This window comes from Phyllostomus hastatus, unplaced genomic scaffold, assembly GCF_019186645.2.
Source record: "Phyllostomus hastatus isolate PE091 unplaced genomic scaffold, TTU_PhHast_1.1 phas_contig_210, whole genome shotgun sequence".
NCBI classification, from domain to species: Eukaryota; Metazoa; Chordata; class Mammalia; order Chiroptera; family Phyllostomidae; genus Phyllostomus; species Phyllostomus hastatus.
Genome location: NW_025333737.1, coordinates 31,550,548 through 31,556,585, shown reverse-complemented (window position 1 = coordinate 31,556,585; position 6,038 = coordinate 31,550,548). Strand labels below are relative to the sequence as shown.

At 56.6% G+C, this 6,038-nt stretch overlaps 1 pseudogene; it reads right to left on the bottom strand.

Moving 5' to 3' along the window:
- Window positions 1–1,677: 1,677 nt before the first annotated feature.
- Window positions 1,678–2,466, bottom strand: LOC123817196 (annotated as a pseudogene).
- Window positions 2,467–6,038: the final 3,572 nt, after the last annotated feature.

The window sequence follows — 6,038 nt, the reverse complement described above, 5'->3', positions numbered from 1 at the left end:
ACCCAGCCCCTGGTTCGGGCAAGGCCTTGGGTCCTAGCCAGTTTGTAACTGCCTGTCTTCACGTGCCCACGCCTGCTCCAATCCCTGGGAGCCTTGGTTGGGGACCCGGGGACCCAGAACACCTCCACTATTTACGCTGGCACTTCCCACAGAGCCTGGCATGGGGGACGGGAGACGAGCACCCCAAAGTCCATCTGGCACAACACACCTGTGCTCCCTAAACCAGCCGATATGGTTTGAACTGGAGGAAGGACTGGGGGCGGGAAATGATGAGGTTTCAGCCATCATTCAAGGGTTTTTAAGGCGGTGGCCAAGTCCTACGAACCTGTGAGGTTATCACACACAGACCAGGAAGTGGGTTCGCAGTGTATCGTTACGAAGGAGATGGTGGCGACTGCCCCGTGCTCCCTACACACGTCATGTCTCCCCCCACCCAGAGATGAGAGGAGTCGCCCCCTTAATGCACTGGGGTCTGCGGGGTCAGGGGACCCCTGCGTCCAGTGCTCTCCTGCCTGCCGGCTTGGGGCCGACCTTCCTCAGGCCTCGGGAGGCCTAGGGTGGAAGCCTGAGGGTGTGTCGTGGACCTCTGACCTCAGGCCCACCCAGCAGGACCTGCTGTCCCCGGGGTGTGACGTTCACTTAGGCTCCTGTCCATCCCAGTCTCCTCCTCCCTTTCCTCCCACGCCCACCCAACCCCTGACCAAAATACACAGCCCTCCCAGAATTCACTGGCTATCCTTTCAAAAACGGGAACAATTCCAAAGCCGGATTCCAAATACCTTACCTCCCACATTCTCCCACAGCCCCACCAGCTCATCCGCCTCTTGGAGCAGAGAGAGTTAGAAACCAGAAGCACAGAAAAGGACTTCAGTGGACCCTGGTCAGAGACCTGCGCACCAGGAGGGGCGCCGTTCGGTGGAGGGGGCTGAGACACAGGGACCTTAACTGACCCAGAGCCCCGCCCGCATTCCAGCTTCTTCCCCCCCGCCAGCCCTTCCAGCCTGCAAAGCCTTAGCTGCACAGGAAGCTCCTGCCTTCCCCTGAGCAGGTGGAATGTTCATCTCTGCTATTAACAGAACATCCGGTAACATTTTAATTAAAAACTTAACTCTAATTAGTCCACCAGCTGACCAGAAATATAAGCAAAGCCAAGAGCAACTGTGATGTTGCAAATGGATGCGCACAAGGAAAGATGGGGTGGGGGGATGAGACCAAGGCTGGGGACCGATACCCAGGGACTCGGGGCCGACCCTCCTGCTCACGGCTCAAACATCACGCCTCTGCTCTCCAGAGACCCCAGGCTAGCACCCTGAGACCCCTGAACACACTCACACACGCCCTTTCCCCCTGCCCTCTGCTGTCTCCAGCCCTATACCGACCAACGACCACTGCTTCTTGCTCAGCTCTGACCTACAGTCAGCAGGGTTTTTTTTCAATAGGAGCCTGACATTGACCCTAAACAAATTGTGTCTGATGTCTGAGAAATTGCTATTCACACAAAACACCAGAGATTAAAAATACACAGTGCTTGTATTTTAATACACCGATCGAGTCCCGGGATTCAAACACAGACGTTTGATTTTAAGTCTGCATCACGTAGTTATTTGCTCTGCCACAAAGAACTAGAGTGGAAGTGAACTTTGCTGGTATAGTTCTCAAGTCAAATATTCCTGAACCTCACACACAGAGCTTTGCCTCTGCAGAGGAAGATACTGTTTCTTCAGCATGTGCATCGATTTCTGAGTCTTCCACTTCAGAATCCTCACCAGGTTCCTCAGAATCAGACTCCTGACTGTCGGTGGTTCAAAGTCACCCGGAGGTTCTCCTGTCAATCTCTCTGTGACGTCCGCCATGCACCGCACGTTGTACGTGATCTGCTACTTCTGCCAACTCTTTTTTTTAAGATTTTATTTATTTATTTTTAGAGAGGGAAGGGAGGGAGAAAGAGAGAGAGAGAGAGAAACATGAATGTGCGGTTGCTGGGGGCCGTGGCCTGCAACCCAGGCATGTACCCTGACTGGGAACCGAACCTGTGACACTTTGGTTCGCAGTCCGCGCTCAGTCCACTGAGCTACACTAGCCAGGTTCTGCCAACTCTTTATCCTCCTTTTTCAGGAGGGCAATTTCATCATCTTTTGTTCAAGTTCTTCGTGAAGTTTCTCACTTTTTCTGCCACTTCTTTCCCGGATTCTGTAACCATAAGATCAAATGCTTCTTGGGTCACTCCCAGATCTTTATTTTCACTCTGTTCCGGGACAATAATAACTCTGGAGCCAAAAGTCTTAGATGGTAACTGGTCCTTCCAATGTTTCATTTTCATCACGCCTTTGCCAACTCATTTTCCCTTCCCACAAGAGATCCAGCTGTGGACGGCCGGATCGTCTTCAGACTTCTTCTTGGGACAGGACTGCTCTTCACAGGCCCTCGGGTCCCTTCTTGTTTCTGCTTCAGTCCAGGGTTCACCATGCAGCACAACCCTCCACCGTACAGCGCGACCCCACGGAGTCGGCAGGTGCAGCTCGAAGCAGCTGGCCTGGCAGCTCACACCTCCTGCCACCAAGTTCACTGGCTGGAGGCGGGGATCCGCCCAGGCCCGGCGGCAGCACCTCGCACCAGACCCCCAGGCCATCCGTGCCCACCCACACCAACCCAGTCAGCAGATCTTAACGTTGTTAACGTTGCTTAACGATTCCAGGAGATAACCTGAGACTGTCTGTCCTTCACTCCCACGGGCACGCAGCGGGGTGCAGGAGAGCCTGAGAAGCTGCGAGAAACCAACGCTGACATCCGTTTACTGAACTATTGGGCAGGAAGAACTTTTGTTCTCACGTAAGATCAAGCCAGAGGGATTATGAGAAAGAAAGCCACACTGGCACACATTTTAAAGTAAAACACCAAGCTCACCATCACGTGGGCCAACCACCATGAGGTGCCCAGGATTAGACCCTGGGACAGAAGAGGGGCGTTAATGGGCAACGCAGGTGGGGCGCGGACGGATGAGGCCTGAAGGTTCATTGCTAGTAAGGCACAGTGTGCGTTCCTCAGTGTTGACGGAAGCACCTTGGTTACACAAGGGGGAACTGGGTAAAGGGTGTACAGGAACTCGTACAATCGTTGCAACTTTTCTATAAATATAAAATTATTCCAAAATAAAAAGTTCATTTAAAAAAATCAGGTGGCTGCTTCTGGCTTCCTGGCCGCCCCCCCACCTCACCCCCCGCCAACCGCCAGGCAGCACAAGTGCACCATCGCGCGGGCAGAGTTCCCTGGGCGGCCGTCTCTGAGAAGCCCCCAGGGATGGGCTGGGGCCAGCGGCAGGATGTGCGGTCATGGGCAGGACCGAGCCAGCTCCAGGTCAGCTCCGACACCAGGGAATCAGTCTGCAGAACCACAGCCCAGGGCCCTGGGCGTCCAGATCATTCCAGATCATTCCAGATCATTCCAGATCTCCGGGTCATTTGCTCATTCCGTAAGTGTTTATCACAGCCGGTGTCCGGCATCGTGCTCGGCTGCTGTGAGAACAGGAATGTGGAGGAAGAGGGCCGTCGGTACAAGGGTGAGTAAGACCCAGGGAAACACGCGGTCTCCTCCCCGAAGGAAGCAGACGGGGAAACAGATGTGCTCCCCACACGGTGACAATACCCGGCAGTGACTAGAGGGCAGGGGCATGTGCACAGCCTGCTGGGGTGATCCCGCAAGGCTTCACAGAGGAGGCGATACAAGCTCTAGGAACTGTAGCCCAGTTGCTCCCTGTGACTCAAAGATAACCACACCTGATCCTCTGGCTCCGGCAGCTAGAAGGAGGAGCCAAGAAGGAGGGCATTGCTCTCTGCAAATATCAAGTGCTGTAAGCATCATAAAATCATCATCATCATCATCATCACTGCCAGCAGACTCTGATGGCCCAGTGGGAGGCCCAGGCCCCAAAGGGGGCCCCTGGTGAGAAGGGAACAGGCATGGAGGAGGCCATTCCTACCGCTGGCTGGGCCGCTTCTGGACGGTGTTGACACAGCTGGGAAGAAAGTCTTCCTCAGCCTCATTAATCACTTCTGCACAGGAGCTCTGAGGGAGGGGCACCCCAGGGGCCCTGGGCTAGTTCTCACCGGGGCTCCTGGGGGGTGGCAGGATGGGGGGGGGTGGTGCTGGCCTCAAGCCTAGAGCCAGGGGAAGGTCTGGAGAGGCAGGGATGGCACAGAATGAGGCTGCCAAGCCCCGAGGATCCCTGAGTCAGGGGATTTCCCAGCCAGGATGTTTGTCCTCGGGGCAGCAACCTTCCTGCCCGAGGTTAAAACCACTTCCAGCCTGCGGCTGGTAACCCCCTCACAGGCAGTTCCCAGGAGATGCATTTTTTCTTCCCTGCTGGCCAAGCCAGTGGCAGCTGCTTGCCACGCGGTTCCAGACCCTCCCTCCCCAAACCCTGCCCAGCCTGTGTGCGTGCGTGCGTGTGTGTGTGTGTGTGTGTGTGTGTGTGTGTGTAACCCGAGGGCATCGAGGATCCATCGCCAGCCTTTGCTGAGAGCAGAGGGAAGATCCATTCAAACCAGAGGACTGCTCTGAACGCGACAAGGGAGAAGGTGGGGAACCAGCAGAACGGTTTCTTCATCCATCATTTGGGATTGGTTCCACAAACACTCACCGAGCACCTGCTCTGGGCCCTGTGCCCTGTGCCCTGTGCCCCGTGCCCCGTGCCCAGGGGGACAGCGAAGAGCAGAGAGATGAGGTCCTGCTTTCCGCAGCTCACCTTCTAGACCGAGGGGCAGGCAGCAGAAAGCAGCGCGTTCACCAGAGCGGCCAGGAAGGCCAACGCCCTGAGTGCAGTCCCACCGTCCAGAAGGGCTCTCCCTCCCTGGGCATCCCCTTCCTCTCTCCCGGCTTCCACCGAAGCCCCTCCCCAGTCTGAACGCGCAGGCCCGAGGCCGGACCAGCAGCTAGCTGGAGGACAGGAGACCCGAGTTGTCCGGACTCCACGGTAGCCCCTGTCTGCTCAGAAGGGAAAACGGGGAAGGCAGCTCTTGGCATCGCCCCTTCAGTGTGATCTGGAACCCACTAGATGAGCCGGTGGCCGAGGGGACCGGGACCGGGGCGGGAAGGGCGGGGGTGGGGGACAGGGAGGGGGGTGGTCTTGGCCTCTCTTCACCACCTTGGGGAGCCAACAGGCGTGTGCCCTCTGCCTGTCTTTCCCTCCTCCCTCCTTTCTCCTCCCCTCCCGCATTTTTCCCTTCTTTCTCCTCCTTTCTTCCTTCTCCTCCCCTCCCTCCCCATCCCCTGCTCTCTTGCCTCCGCCCCCCTCCCCTTCTTCCTGTCTTGCATTTGCCGGCCCAGGAATCAGACCCCAGACAGTACCTAGGAAGTCTGCGGCCTTGCCTAATAGAACCGTAATAGTCCTCGGGGAGGCGCGATAATGACATCCTCCTTAAATAAAAGGACTTAATGGAGATTTCCCAAATTTGAAAACCACATTTCCACTAGCAACCTATTCAGCTAGTGACTGCTCTGAAAAGGAGCCCGTGGGAAGCGGCAGGGGGGCGGCGGGGGAGGAGAGAAAGAGTCTGCAAGGAGCATTCTGCTCAGGGACTTTCGGTGGCAGGACAAAGCCCCTGGTCCCGGGACACATGCGACAGGTGGGCCTGCTGGTCCTCCCCCACCCTGCCTACCGAGCCAGCTCTGAAAGAGCCGAAGCTCGGAATCCGCAAACCCCGAGTGGCCGTGGGTGAGTTACATCACACGCTGAGCCTCGGCTTCCTCAGCTGGCAGTCGGGGGTAACCCTCCTCTCCCGGTATCCCAACGAGGGTCGGGCCATTACCTGGCTCCCCAAGTGCAGCCGAAGCCAAAACAACAGCAGGCGGAGCCTTTAACACAGGTAGACCGGGTGCTTTTAATCCAGAGCTGGGCCACCCACGCACCCTGGATGTAAGAAAACACCAGGCTGCTGCAGGGGGAGGAGGGGAGACATGGCCTCCTCACCGCCTCTGTCACTAGGATACTAATTAATGGTAAGCGAGGTGCAGAATGTTAATTAATCTTGGGAAAGCTGGGA